Source organism: Ischnura elegans, chromosome 3, assembly GCF_921293095.1.
Source record: "Ischnura elegans chromosome 3, ioIscEleg1.1, whole genome shotgun sequence".
In the NCBI taxonomy this organism is placed as follows: Eukaryota; Metazoa; Arthropoda; class Insecta; order Odonata; family Coenagrionidae; genus Ischnura; species Ischnura elegans.
The window spans coordinates 4,713,927-4,730,446 of NC_060248.1; the positions used below are offsets into that span (position 1 = coordinate 4,713,927).

Genomic DNA, 16,520 nt, shown 5'->3' on the forward strand with positions numbered 1-16,520 from the left:
CGAGTAAGTTTTGTAAGTTCTCAATAGGTAAATAGTACTGTATCATGGTAATTAGAATTCATGATATAGTATTATTTACCTATTGAGAACTTACAATTCATAATGATTCATAACATTCTCATCGATTGAGATTAGCCTGAGTGCTGTGTTCCTCCGCGCTTTGTATCCTATCGTACGTGCTTAGTAGCGGACATTCACATGCTGCGTACGCGCTTCGTCGACAGGCCGCGAATGGAAAGTATCCATTGACGAAAAGCGACGAAGCGGCATAGTATCCCCGTAGTCAATGGGTACTATGTACATACGAATTAGATACGGAGGGTTCTGTGCCGTCTGGGTAGTAATCGTTATAAACATAATAGAATAAGAGTATCATTCATTCCACGTTTTTCAACCGTATAAAATGTGGGAATTCTTAATTTTTGTAAAAGTTGCTAAATTTGTTTACATTTTAGTAATTGTTATAATCAACAAAGAGTAAAGGTATAAGGCTCAGCCAACTCTTCTCAACCGTACAACATGCGGAAATTGTTAAATTTTTAAAAGTTGCTAACTTTATTTAAACTTTACATTTTCTTATGAACAATGTAGACAGATGTAACAATAAGTCATTAATTTGTTGTTGTTAAACCCGTAAGGTATGTAGAAATCGTTAATGCTGGTAAATGTTTTTAGTATTGTTGCTAACTTTGTTTAAACTTAGTTAATTGTTACAAACAATAGTAAACTTAAAATAGCATTCATTTGTTGTTCTAAAACTATAGAAGGGGTGAAAATTTCTCGCAAAAAAAAATTTCTCGCAAAAAATCTCGCAAGTGAGCACGCTTCTTATTCCCGCCGATTATATTCAAACAATCGATTATGCAAAATAATCGGATGTTCATAATCGATTCAATAATCGCAATAATCGAAAGCAAATAATCGATTATTACGTATAATCGATTTTTTGCCCATCTCTTGTTACCGTTATTTTGTGATTACGAATTTAGCTGTGATGAAAAATCTCGTTTTACTAGCAAATTTACGTTGAAGTATGCTATGGAAGAAGAAAATAATCCGTCTTCGTAGTGAATACTGACAAAAAGGGATTGAAAGAATACTGTTTCATGCACAATTGAATCAACGCCTGAATAAGTTTTTGAATTCCCGGAAACAGTGGCTTTTAGCGTCACGAAGAGATTTAAGAAGTTGCCATTGTCAGCATCAATCCATCTCTGCTGTGCTGACCGTGTGAATGTAAGTAAATGGAACATTTTTTTCCATTCGATACTTATGTATGATTAATGAACCGCCAATTACTATCCAATAATTATTTAAGATTACTCATTATTTTATTCTCAGGGTAATTACAATTTAGCATGGTCTTTACTTTCGCTGGCATAGTGAAAAGAATCCATTGAGGCGGTTAAAGTTGAAATATCAGGGTTCTCGCAGTAGAATCCACTTTGTTAACAGTTCTTTATGACATTAAAACATTAGTCTCAACCTCAATTAACTCGTTTATGAATGATTTTTCTTGAAAATGAGTAACTATTAGGAATATGTCGAAGAATAATAGCAATTAATAAGCTGTTCTAAACATAGCCATCAGTTGAACTCTCTCCGATCATTATAATTTAGGCATTGATTTGTGCTTTAGTACATTTTATCAGACATATTGCACTCAAGGGCATAAGTAACACGTTTCTAAGTTGTTTCTGTACAATAAGATTGCAATCCTTAAAATTTTTGTTATGTAATCAATTACTCGTGTTTGTTGATAGAAAAATTAGTGGTATATTAAAATCTATGGTTTTCACCTGTTTGATAAGCATGTAGGCAGGATTTATGATGATTAAGTATCAAGTCTGCTAAGGAAGTATAATGTAAGCAAATCAATTGGTATTAGTGTATTTATAACATTTTTATATTTACAGGCTGCAGTAAATTAAAACTACAGAATAGCCAGCTCCTCATGTGGATGGGAGGAATGGCACCTGGGTTTTCTCACTTGGAGAGGAAAGTAGATGCTTTATTGGCTTGTGACCCAAAGCGAAAGGATGCTGATGTGGAGGAGATGAAATTCAGCCAATTGCCATTGACAGCAGATGAGGATTTCATCAAACTCTGCCGTAGGATAAGTGAAGATCCCTCATTTGAGCCAAAGGTGGTAAGTGAATAATGATAATTTGTGTGCTGCCATCCTGATTCAAACAATGTATGATTTTTTAAATGAAAGAACAATTAAGTTTTTGTAAGAAAGTTTCATAAGAGTTTCATTTGTAAAAAAGTTTCAGAAGTATATCTTGAGCTCGCCAGACATTCGTAGGTGCTTGGAATTCAAAGTGCTATAAAAATACTCAAGTACAACATAATTTTGAAGTGCGTATGGATTAATGTCCAATGAAATATTAAAAAATTATGGTATGATTGGATTTTTGTTATTTCATATGCACTTGTGCACTCATGCTACATGTGCATACTAAACATGACAATTGTGTTAATTTCTTTGGTGAATTTTTCTTCTGGCTGTCAACATGATTTTTGTTATTCTTGTATTAGCTGTTAACTCTTCATTGATCTGGTATTTTTTTATCTCTAGATGCAATGTTTGGTAGCAGTTGGTAGAAGAAATGAATGAGAATGAATTTCTACAAAATATGTTGTGTCGTCTTAGGATGACAATGTACCAGAGCTGTAAGCCCTTACAGGCAAACTTAAGAAGAATTCGGTTAAGAAATCATTTTATAGCACTCCAGTGTGTCCTGTTACTTTTCGTGAGTGCATCCAATAAGATATTCTAAGATTATTATAATAATTGATCATTGAAATGAACTTCTAACATATTACATTAAGTGACATTAACTATGTTTTGTATAATTTCATAGGTGTATGCAGAAGGGTCTACCGTGATGCATCAGATGTGGAGCTGGAAGGGTGTCTGAGTAATTGGCTCAACCAGGCTGAGGTCGGGAAAATAAGAAAGTAAGTAGTCGCTTCTCATTTCTCTGCCACACTAATTCGATCATCCCAGACATTTTCTTCATATTTTCCATTCCCTCTTACAATAGGTATACACTATAATGTTCCATGATACATGATATATCATTTCACAAGGAGTAATTACTATTTTCTCTTCAGGGATTGGCAGAATAAACAGACCGAGGATCAGGCTGATGAGGACAATAATTTTGCTGAATAAGTTCATCAGTAACGATCTATAAGTATGTAACCATTTAAGTTCCATGCACCACCTTGTACTCCCATAACTAAACAAGAATTCAAAAGAATGAAGTTTTAATTTTACATCCTCAAAGCCAATCAGCATACTTGTGAATGTTTTGATAAAATTCGAGCAATATGTTTTTACCTTTTGAAGATTTCTGTATTTTAGTTATTACCATGTGTGGCCTAGGGGGTCATAAATTTTTAAAAGTGTTTCTGTCTTTGATGTTTCCTATTCAGTTTGTAAGTATTTCACTCACTTCATTAATAATGATTAACTATCGATGAATCCACCGCTGCCTCAGCATGTACATAATTAATGAGAAAAATAAATTCTTCAGCATTTATTTGTTGCCCATTTTATTGAATAAATTTAGCTCCCAAATTCTGTGCATGTGAAATGACTAACAATTGATAGAGTGGAAAGTTTTAAATTTTGTTGCTGTAAATTGATCATTATTTAGGAGAGCATTTTATTTAGCAGAAATTTTAAGCCAGTTTTTCCTCAGCAAGTGTCACTACAGAAATGGTAGGTGTGGAACTAGTTTTCCTAGTATGTAGCAGGTGTGACACTACACATTTTCAGCAGGTGTGATGTGACAAGTTGGCTGCACGTTTGAAAAAGCCTAACTAGGAGGTTTGATTCAAGCTTGCAGGCTTGTCATGACAAGCTTGGTGCAAACTTGCAACTTTGTCGTGACAAGCTTGCAGCAAGTTTAGCATGCTATCTGGGATCAATGTTAACACACATAAAGAACTCAGAACAATATTTCAATTGCCAGATCACTGAAGAGTTGATGAACTAATATTGTCCACCAACAAGAAGGTAAAGTTAGCACCAATTATCAATGGGAACACAAATTAAGAACTCAAAAGAGTCATCTAATTGCCAGCTCACTGAATAGTCCATCAGTTAACATTGTTCACACACAGGAAGGTAAAGTTCACAACAATAACTTGTATTATAATTCTAATTCACAACTTGCGGCAGCGGGAAGCAGAACGACGTCATGCGAAGTTTTTCCTGGCATTCACACTTACCCCTCGCACTTTCGAGCGCTTGAAAATTTTCCCTTTTCATTTAATCGCGAAAAATGGTTATCAACAAAAAGCGTGAACTACGTACTCCAGAAGTAATAATGTTTTGATTCAGGTGATAAAAATATTAGGAAATCACCTTATTATATCCATTTTATACAATTGTATACATGTTATACATTTGTATACATTTTATACAATTGTGTACATTTCAAAAAATCTTCGCGTGACGAAAATTTTGTATACAATTGTATACAATTTCATACAGGATTTCCTGTATACACCTGTACACAATTGTATACAAAATGTGTACATTGTATACAAATTTGGCTTCATACAATTGTATACAGTGTATACAATTTACACATTTTCATACACTGTATACAATTGTATACATTTCATACAATTGTATACATTTCATGCAATTGTATACATTTCATACAATTGTATACATTTCATACAATTGTATACAGTGTATGAAAATGTGCAAATTGTATACACTGTATACAATTGTATGAAGCCAAATTTGTATACAATGTACACATTTTGTATACAATTGTGTACAGGTTTATACAGGAAATCCTGTATAAAATTGTATACAATTGTATACAAAATTTTCACTGGGGTTTTTATACTTGAATTTGAATTTGTATGCATTAAATGTTGAGTATTACGTATTATAGTATTATAATAAAAAGTATTATCGCATGAACAATAGATATTTGCATTTTGAAGTTTTACAGCAGTATGACCCCGTATCCCAGTTTTCTATACCGAAGCTATCCCCGCCCAATCGATACGTCTTAGTCCCATTAAAATAGGTGAACTACCATTTTTTATTCCTCATCATTGTCCGGTAATTTGTCAGGAATTGATAGCACTGGTCTACCCCACCCATGGGACAATTCTGCGATCGCCAGTGGCATTGGAACATTTTTTTTTCTTTTCGGAGACAGAATAATGAGCAGCAGTTTTCATTTTAATATGTATACAATTAGTAATCATGGTAACTGCGTTATTATCGTTGTACCTCATAATGTGTTAGAAACTATTTGCTTTAACCTGAGCAGTCCCCCGTTTTGATTTTTGAAATTCATTTTTTTCTGGCTTTTCTCTGGATTCTAGTTCCACGAAGGGTTCCAGTGCCGCACAAGCTCCTTCCAGTCAACATTCTAAGCAGCTTTTCTGATGTGAATAAGTTGTCAACAAATATTTTTGTATCTGGTGGTAATTTAAACTCATCTACAAGTCCTAAAACTACATCTCCTCCTTGTCCAAGATCTGTTCCCTCAAGGTTGGTGTCAGATCCAGCATAAGGTTCAGCATGATAAAGGTAGCCACTTGATTCGGCAAAGCACCATATTTTAACCCAAATGTTACTGGTTTCCGTCTTATACATTGCTTGCAGCCGTATCTACCATAGTAGGGGTTGATCGATTCATCTACCAAACAGTGTTCTCCAGCGCTAAACATTTGAAAAGTCTTGTTCAAAATCTCAAAGAAAGGTCGCACTTTATATAGCCCATCCTTGCCATCATTCTTCCCATTATCTGCATGATGCTTCAATTTATATGATAGTAACCTTGAAAATTTTCCAAACCTGTTCCTTCGCACTGACTGAGGAACTAGTTCGATGGCGCAATCTGGAGATGGGCTACAATAAAGACTAGGCACAGGGTGATATGATAACCTGAGAGTAGCAATATTCGAAACGTTTGAAAAATCTCTTCTATTTGGACGTTAAAAGAATGTACTAACATTTTTGACAATCGTTCTGAAAACTCGTCTTGAATTTTTGTGCTGACAGCGTTGATGGTAGAGCTATTGCCGATAAGTTTCACCTCTGCTCCATCACTAAGGTACGCCTTTTCTTCTCGGTGTAAATGATAGCCCCTTTGCTGTTTTCTCCACTTCTATAGCAAGGGGTGTTCCCCAAAAGTAACATAAATCATTTTCAAAAGAGACAGTTGAGAAGTTTTTAGAGCGCTGATTCCTCCTTACGTCAGGTATACCTTTCGGAGACTCGAGCTTGAATACATAATACAAAGTTTTGGGCGACAAACAGTGGAGCCAAATGCTTAAAAGGTGGTCATAATTAATATATGTTATGTAATCTGTTTAAAATTTAGAATATAACAGTTTTCGAGGACGCTAATTCCGAATAAGATATTGAATTATATAAAGAAAAAATATATTTTGCCGAAAAAATTGGAATTTTTGCTAAAATAAGACAGTAATTATTAATTATGTCCGTAAAAAGGGCGGAATATTTTTAATGATAATATATTACGAATATGAAGAGCTGATTTTATAAATTATTTTTTCCTGAAATACATTGCAAAGCTTTAAAGCAATCGATGAATAATTTTAAATAAATAGCATCATTTTATGTCTATTTTTAATTTTCAAACATTATCAACGAATTAATTTACCATAATGTTAAATGTAACTTAACGCTCACGTTATACGCTTGAACATACTTATGGCTTAAAAATATATAGTGGAACATGATAAGGTAGCCAAGAAATTTACATAAAACAATATTGCATACCAATCAATCTGCGTAGAATATGAACAGGCCAGCGACCACTCACTTAGACAAACGCAAGCCCTAGTTATAATCCGTTTCAAATTCATCCCATGGATTATCTAAACACAACTGCATTTTATGAATAAACACACAAATTTTTAAAATCATACATCAAAACTAAAAAAAAACAACTTAAAAATCTTTATCAGAAAATATTAACAAACATATTTACATAACACATTATTATATAGTAGGTTTTCTAGGTTGAATATGAACGGAGCCGCCCACACAGACTTGGAAACGTAAACACTAATTTCAAGCAGACTCCGTTCCATTCAAAGAATCATCTTCCGATTCCAATGAAGATACTGATTCTGTCAGGTAGGATTCATAGAAAATGTTCATGGCCTCGAAACATAAAACTTTCGATGAATTGGACCGCATCACAATCTGACTTACAACAATCCCAATTGCAGTGCTTAATCTTTGGATAATTGATGGGGAAAGGCGGGAGGTTGGAAGAGAACTGCGTTGAAGCATGCGAACAGATTAATAAGCGTGGGAATGAGGATTCATTCAATGGCTTTTGTAGGGGTAGGGAAATTTTTGCAGTGGTAAATGCCAGCCTACAATGCACTGGTAAATGCCAACAAACAATGCACTAGTAAATGCCAACAAACAATGCACACACAATTCCTGGCTAGGATGATAGCAGCATTATATCGTGCCTCTGGACTTCCCTCCGGGGGATCATGCACGGGCGTCATTAGCCACGGCTCCTGGGGGTATCCAGAGTCCCCTATAACATTTGACATTCACAAGCATTATATTTCAATAATTAAAACAAATTGAAGTTACAATGACCGGGGAAAATATAATAATTTTCATAGTGTGAACCAACCAATTAGCCAGCTGCTGGAACTACCTAGCCAGTACATATGTTGTTCTCATGTACTCCCGCAGCCGGGATGTGCGCCATACGTGGGAGTCATGGGATCTCCCTCCATGTTGCGCATTTAATGCCAGAATTCTTAAATCATTATCACACACCTGTCAATAAACATATGGTAATCTGGGCTGTTGTATAAAGTTAGTCATGTTACACATTTTGAGAGCTTCTCATTGGGTATAATACAAAACAACATTGGAGGAAACTATATCCATTCATACTCACTACTTGCACATTCTTGCTAAGAAAATGTTTCCTGTTAAGGTAAATGTGCTCCCGGGCTGCATTAGGTGGGACCATGGCAATATGTGTCCCATCTAGGGCTGCAATAATCCCTGGTAGGTTGCTTTTTTCCATGAACCTTGAAAGTACATTTACAAAATTGTAACATGGAAATTTCATTTATATTAAAATGAAATTACTAATAAATGTTATTGTGAGGGCTTTGATGTAATCATATTAGTGAGATGGTTTAGTTCTCAGGATATATTAACTCATTGTATCGAGGTTTCAATAAATATGATCAATAAGTCAGCACTGACTTTAAGTTCAAATTCTTCTTCCTGAAAATCAAAATATTATAAGATAATTTATATTACCTTCTTTTTATTCCATTCCTTTCCCGGTCTGTTGTGGGAAATTTTACCCATTCATTTAATAAGTGGTTGCTTATTGCTCTGGTTACCACACATACTCCTGCAAACCTCTGTTTGGCTCATACAATTTAAATAGTCCTGGCCAATTCTCCGCTAGCAACTTCCACTCGCACAAAAATTCAGACAGCACAGAATCTGAGGGAAATAAAATAAATAGTCACTACTATTCTACGCATTTCTTTGAAGATAATTCATTGTGACTGCATATGATTACTACACTCGTGTTGCTTGGCCTTACTAATATAAATTCATATCACTTTACGCGCATATATATGACTCACATTTGCATTAATTTAATGAAAACACTTTTGAGATTCAACATCATTTGCCGATGATTTCTTCATGTCTTTGCCTCTTTGCATCAAGCATATATTTTTCTAAATCTTTTACGCATTAATTATATTTAAATATCATTTTTCTCAAAAATTAAAATCAAGATTACTCACCCATATACTATCGGGAATTCTTGTTCTTCTTCGTGGCAGTTGCAAATGGGGGCTTATTGCCTCAATCGCCTCGCGCCTTCGTGAGGAAGCCTATATAATCTTATAAATTCTTCCTCTGCTACATCGAAAGGATTCATAGAATCTCGTAATCTCCTCCTCGTGATTATAAGATTTTGTCTTCCCTCGCGCTCCATTTCTTCTGCAATAATCATCGCAGCTATCAGTCGAGCAGCCATTTTATTATTTCTAAAAATTCCGTTGTTGATTCTGTGGCTTTTTGTTACGTGGAATTGCTTCGATCCGACCGGAATTAAAATATCGGAATTTTGCGTTATGCACTCGCATTGTTAAATTCCGCGCGGAATCTTTCCAATATTGCGGCGATTCCGCAGCGGAATTCTTGAGCGGAAAGTTACGCAATCAACCCCCAGCTCTAGGGGTCATAGGAACTCGCAAGCCTTTCCACCGCGACAAAGTTGTAGCCCAAGGGAAAGGCTATACAAGGTAAACAACATAAAAAATCTTAATCCTAACCTAGATCACCGGCAAGTTGACTCCGCGATCGCATCAGGTTTACCAAGGAAAAATGACATCTACAACATTATTGGAAATATAAGATATCAATCGTATATTTAGAATGGAATTACAAAACACTATAATTTCCTTGTTTTTCAGGGAAATAATGACAATTTTTCATTACAATTATTTTCCAAGCCTGAGTAGGCGAGGCATAGCAAGCGCCAGAATGGAAAAGTGAATTTTCCGGACTATTAGTATATATTTAACTTTTTGTTGCTATGCTATGCAGAAAAATCTTTGTTTAACTGCTATTTCTTGTTGATGTATAAATTTTTATTTGGGAGAGGATGCTGTGGAAATTTTAGAAAAATACCAAGAACTTTTCGGAAAAAAACGGCCAAATCGATCATTTTAATGAGATTTAATAATATTTACGGGGACTTATCCACCCAAATCTATTTCCTTGTAATACATGTTCATGCTTAAAAATTTTCACCTTCTAAACCCACAAAAGAAATGTAAATGCTAAAATAATCCTTTTAATACCTCCAAATCATCGAAAATTGATAAAAGAATAATGGGGGGGGGGGCCAAAAATGGTGGGTGATGGGGAAACACGGAGGTCATATTCGCATTCGGGAGGCCGTTTTACATAAGAATCAGCAGGAATGGTATCAGAGCCGATTTTCATGCCGTCCAGTGTTATCAATGAATTTATTAACAAAATGTATAATGCTTGTAGCCTTTGAATAACAGAACTTGGGTTTACTATTGCCGTGAATGACATTTAGAATATCATCGAAGGCAAAGACTTACGACGCACTTTTTTTGAGCGCGCGCGCGGGAAAAGCATTCTTCCCCATTCACGGCGGGCGTGACCACATTGGCACAGCTGCAATGGTCTAAAGAATCACACATAAATTCCGACCCAAACATTGTAGAGCATGCTTATCTCCGCCAGAAATGAATAAAATATATCACTTTATTCGGTTCGTGTCTTTATGGCCAACATTTATACCAGGAGTTGACTGTGTCACGTTTAGTTTTCTCACTCTATTTGCTCGAGGCGGCAAAACAGGAAAAATGGCGAAGCGTCTTCAGTAAATGCGATTTTTTTCCTTTTAATGTTTAGCACTCGGCTATTTATTTAATCCTCTCACTATAATGAATTTTGTCAACTTCGGTTTCTTTTTCCAGCATCGTGATATCTTACGTAAAAGACAAGAAATTTGAATTTATTTTTGGGTGATCCCGAATGGACACGCCAGCCGGTAGCCGGGGGGGGGGGGGGGCTTATTTGTGGGATGTTCATGGCTACAAACGTCGTTATTGGATCTGGTATCACATGATTTCGATGTAAAACGCTGTTAATCCACATGTCATTTTTTTCTTTACATAATCCGATTACAGTGACTTCAACATTTTTTGCTTAATTTTTGTAATATTTCCATTAATTTTTAGTAAAAAATATACTTTATACTATTAAGCACTTTTATTCATGGTGCATGCGTTTTACTTATTTAAACTATCTAGTATGAGGATTGTTAGGGTTATTTTCTACCACTCGTATACATACCCCACAATGAGGGGCACGGTGGAGGGGGAAAGGATGTTTGATAAATACACAGATGAAGCTCATGGTAAAGCGCTTCGTACAAAACTTTGAAACTATAAAAAGAAAAATTTACCAGTCCAAGCAATAAATCTTCCCTTTTCCATTTATTTTGACAATTTATTTACAATCTTTCCTCTTATAAGTCAGTCAAAATCTCAAAGATATGGTCGGGGGGAACAGTTCGGGGAAATAGACTACCCAAAAGTTCATTCCATTCATCGAAAAAAAAACAGCTAGCTAAGCAGCCCCGCGGCCCCCATGCTTTCCCACTGGAGAAAAATGAGAATATTGTTGTTGTTCGATGGAATTCGGTGGTGACTGTCTAGTCATCTTGCCATGGTTTAGTTGCCGCAACTGAAAGGTCACCCGTGCGCGAGGTCACAGTCGATGCCGTGTGTTTCATCTGAACTTCCAAAAAGCAACTAAATAGCGGCTTTGTGAAAGCTGTCAGTGCGCGGGGGCTCTAATAGCCCGGTCAAATTAGCCCAAAATATAGGGGTACCCTTGCATAAATTCCCAACAAGCTGAAAATTTACATGAACCTTAAGGATACCTCCATAATGAAATCCTGAAAAGTCCCCATCGATCCAGTGTGTGCAAAAAATTTTATTCAAGGTTAAAGGTCACAAAATGGGTTTTTTCCTTTTTTGCCTAAGTTAGTTTCATAATAAAAATTGATCAGACCAAACTTGTAGATCAGAAAATTATCTACAAAATTGTCAATACACTTTTTTCTCTAAGATTTACCGTTTCTGAGAAAAAGCCATTCAAACGTTAGCTGGAGCTGTATTCTCCGTAATATGCATGGCAATATTGTTGCACTCTCCGAACATTATTGGACGCTTTTTTATTACATGATTGTTTAGCAAAGGATAAGTGCAGGTGATTTTTGCTGGAGATCCATAGACTGAAAGAAGATAGCGATTTCTGTGAGCGAATGGACCTTTCAGGTTTTTATCCGGCAGGCATTTAAGTCACCATAACTTAAGTTGGCAATTGATGATTATCTAAGGAATAGGGTGGTTTCCAATAATTTTTTGTTGCCTAAATCGAAAGATTATTACTCCTGGAGTACGTATTTCACGCTTTTAGATTTTTATATGACGATATCTGTTTTTCGCGATTAAATGAAAAGTGAAAAATTCAAGCGCGCGAAAACGCGAAGGGTAACTATGAATGCCGGGGAAAACACTGTGTGACGTCGTTCTGCTTCCCGCTGCCGCAAGTGAGGTGACCTTGGGGCGAGTCTCTGAGCGCTGATACGACGCAGGATGTTAGCGGGTAGCTGAGTACCCTGCTAGCTGGTAGCGCTTGGCTTAAATAAGGAGTATTAATACCTTATAAAACGAAGAAAACTTTCAGACCTTAGACAATTTTAATAAGTGATTATTATGAGATGTTTCCCTGAGCTCTGTGCCTCATGCATGCATTGGTTATCTCAGACAATGTAAAACTCCTATCCTCTCGTGTAGAAACTAGGTCCCTGTGACGTCACGTGGAGTGGCATCGCATGGGCGCCAATCTGGCCTTTTTGAAATGAGGATAAAATTGACCCTTGCCATTAGTCTAAACCGGTATTTCTAAAACCAAATAATTTGTGTAGTATGAATATACTAATCGTGGGTAACGAATCGCAATCAATGCCTTTCGTTTTCTTTCATCAAGGAAACTACCCTATTGTTATAAGATTTTTTTTTGGAAATTATGTATAACTCTTTGTTAAGTAATGCTCGGCTAATTTTCTGGCGTTTTCAGCATATGGTATTTGACCTAAATGGTTCCAAGAAGCTGAGGCTTCTTTTTATGCGACTTGTTAGTATAAACTGTGACAGTCGGCTTCGGGCCGCGCGTTGCTCGCCGAATATGCGACAGTCGGAATCTAGAGCAAGATACCTCAAGGTTGGGCGATGTAAAAATAAGCGGATACATATGACTAATGAAGCGGTAGATAGGAACCAAGGAAACCTCCGCTCTCGAATTTCAAATCCCAAAACACATTTATAACTTAGCAAGCAAGATTTATTCATGAAAAGGGTTCTAAAATCTACTAACAAAATATCTACATCAATAAAATATGTGACCGCAAAGAAAGCAACAAAAAAACAAATAGTCAAAAACGTGTTATATTATTCGCGTATATAGCACCAGAAATGTTTTAAAATGCTGCTCTTATGAGGAAATTAGACTTTCATACACAGCTAACTGTTCTTTATAACTATTTTTCGCGTAAACGTCATTTGTGAATCTCACTATTCTTAGGTATCTATCCACTCTAACAAGGCAATTAACTGTCAATAAAAGCATGAGCTAGACGGTGAGAAATAATCAGTTTCATTGCTAAATTTGTCCTTTTGGTAGAATGTAAAAAGTTGTGGAATCTGTTACACCCATGGAATTCTGTAATATATTTTAATGTTGAATATTGAAAGCAAATACAGAGTAAGCCTCTCTCCAGTGTATTCATGTCATTGAGCTAAGTGATCACAATAAATTACATACAATGTGGCGACGTGCAAAACCTAATATAATAATCATCAAATAAAATCGCTGTCGGCAACATTTTGTTTTCATTCCTTGGATATTTGTGGATATATGCCTCCTTAGACTTTCTCCGGAAGAGTACCAAGTGCTTCCCCTTCGATGTCTTATTATACTTCAAACAAGTAATTTGAGGAAAGTGGAAGCTAAATTTTGACCGTAAATTGACCGCGAACCTGAACCTCCGCATCCCTAGTAGCACAAAAAGGATTATATCTGTATATTTTTAAGATTTTATACATGTCTGATGATCCCTGGTTACGGCATAAGGATATTATTTGCGGATCTGAATTGTACATACATTTATCACATATTTCAAAATCTCTTCTTCTTCTTTCCTTAAAATCTTTTCTCTTTGAGTATAGTTAAAATTTAAGATTTCTTTTAGCTAAACCCAAAGCTAGAACTGGCATAACTCGAGTTATGCCCTGAAAGTACTAAAAGACTTATTTCTGCATATTTCTAAGATTTCGAAGTACCTACATATAAATTATTTTAAATTCTCGAGGGGGCGATTCACGATAAAACCTATGCTGTTGCCGGACTTCTGTGTGCGAAAGGCTGTCATTGTGTGAGTACCAAATATAAAAAATACGATGACATTTTTTGACACGACCCATTTTTACCTGAGCGGTGCCGGAACTTCGATTCCGGCCGAATTTATGCACTGTTTTTAACTTGCGTATTGTTTACAACGTGGTGAACTTTGTAAACAATACGCAAGTTAAAAGATGAAACGACAAAACATTTCAAAGAAACGTAAGCGTCAAAAAGAGTCAAACCGTCAAACTTTCTGATGCGGAATTCCGTCACTTAAGTCTACATAACAGTTATTAAGTACAATCTGTCACATTATTTAATTACTAGTGTACTTTATATTTACTATTACATATTTCAATGATAAAATAAGTGTCTAACAATCAGTTTTGTCCTGTTTATAGAATTTGATTAACCTATTGCAATTCTTACGTCCTATTGTACAGAAGGTAATAATGAAGACCCTACGAGGAATAATCAAGAGAAAATATTGGTATGGCCGCATGAGGGGGTTCTGTTGCTGATAGAGACCTATAGAGAACAAGAAAATGACTTCTCATTAGGTCGAAAAAGACATGCCAAAATTTGGGAGGAAATAGCAAAAGCTATATCCGAAAAAAACACAATATCACCTAATGGTAAACAGTGCCAGAGTAAAATAAGTGGCATGAAAAAAACGTATATTACAATTAAAGGGAAGCAGGGAAAAGGTAAAACAGGCAACTGTTCAATTTCATGGCCCTACTATGAGGTACGTTTTTATTCTTTCACGGTCGGTATCGCTGATATTTTCACTGATCGGTGAATTAGGCTGATCCATCAACTTTCCTTTTTTTGCCACAGAAAATGGAGGAAATTTTTTCAAAAGAAGCCTGGGTTAATCCACCAGCAGTGGCTACAAGCGACGCCCCTGAGCGACTAAGTACTCCGGAAGCATCAACATCTGCTACGCCATGTAAGTTGCTATTTCGGGCTTCATGTGATTAATACTATATCACTATAGACATTAAAATACACGAACTTGAAGCACTGTTATGTTATATAGTGCTATAAAAAGTTACATTGAAAACACTCACTTCCCCTTGGCACCACTTCCTAACTCTTGATGTGCTGGTTCCTTATGTAATTGTTGGTGATGAAGGATTTGCCTTGTCCGAACATGTCATGATACCATACCCCAAGGATCTCTTGTGTGGCAGGAAGGACCGAAAGATCTTTAACTACAGGTATGAAAATCTCGTCAAAGCTACGACCAGGATTCATTATTCTGTTTATTGAAAGACGCTTTTTGTATTATAGACTGTCCCGTTTCCGGAGATGCTCTGAAAATGCCTTTGGTGTAATGGCATCCCGTTTCCAAATATTCAGGTCTCCTATGCGTTATGATCCTGAAGATGCTAAATGGATTATACTTGCAGCATGTGCATTACATAATTGGCTTCGGACTGACAGTGGAGGGAGAGGAATGTAAACCCCCCCCCCCCGACGTGTGGATGATGAAGATATCCTGACGGGTACAGTACGACCTGGTGACTGGCGGCATGAACAAGGTAGTGGCATGAGGAGACTTGAAAATCAAGGGGGAAATAGACATACGGTGTGTGCTTTAGAAATAAGAAATATTTTTTGTGAATATTTTAATAACATAGGTGCTGTACCCTGGCAGGACAGAATGATTGGTGTGCCTCACACCTAAATGTTTGAGTTGTACTGTGCTTTATGAGAGACTGAATTGTATTATAATGGCAGTTTTCAAAACTGAGCACCATTCATTGCTACTTTTTATTCATTGAACTGTGAATAGTGATTAAATAAAGTAATACTTCTATTTTACAATTAAGAATTAGAATATTTATTCAAAACTTAAATGAATGTAAATACCAGTTATTATTATAAAATAAAAAATATGGGTTAGCATTGGCTAAATAAAAAGCGCAACTGACAAAGAAAACGAAGTACAATATCAAAGGGAAAATTTTCTGTGACCATCAATTAAGATATGACAGATCTTATGTGAAAAAAGTAAGAATAACATTGGGTACTAGAGGCAATTTCCTCTATGGTCTCACACAAAAGTAAAAATAGACCTCATGAAGAACAAAGAAAACACTTTTTAGTATTGCTGGTAATATTCTCAATGGTAACTAATAATAAAATATTAACGTAGAAAATTAAAGTAACACTTAAAGAGTATTTTGGAATAAACAATACTAATAGCCAAGTAATATTCAATCATACTTTGGGGCAAAACATACATAAAAATTATGGACGAATTAATACTTAAACATAAGTGAAAGTAAGTACTTTGGCGCCACTTTTTTGGCACAGTGCATGAGGATAAAAGTTGTCATATACCCGTCGATTCTTCAAAACATATTTTTTAAAACATGTGAGAACAAACAAAGAAATGAGATAATTCTCAACTAACAATGGCAATAATTAACACTTCATCAACACAGTTAATATTTCATTCTCACATTCTATCTTT

The 16,520-nt window shown here is 35.8% G+C and overlaps 2 long non-coding RNA genes across 2 annotated transcripts; both read left to right on the plus strand.

Moving 5' to 3' along the window:
• The first annotated feature begins 1,096 nt into the window (after positions 1-1,096).
• On the plus strand, positions 1,097-2,914 carry LOC124154940. The gene is made up of 4 exons (XR_006864053.1): positions 1,097-1,236; positions 1,917-2,149; positions 2,582-2,756; positions 2,868-2,914. It is a non-coding gene; the product is annotated as an uncharacterized LOC124154940 (long non-coding RNA).
• Positions 2,915-13,853: 10,939 nt separating this feature from the next.
• LOC124154941 lies at positions 13,854-15,861 on the plus strand. Its single transcript, XR_006864054.1, has 4 exons — positions 13,854-14,783; positions 14,876-14,987; positions 15,174-15,258; positions 15,332-15,861. It is a non-coding gene; the product is annotated as an uncharacterized LOC124154941 (long non-coding RNA).
• Positions 15,862-16,520: the final 659 nt, after the last annotated feature.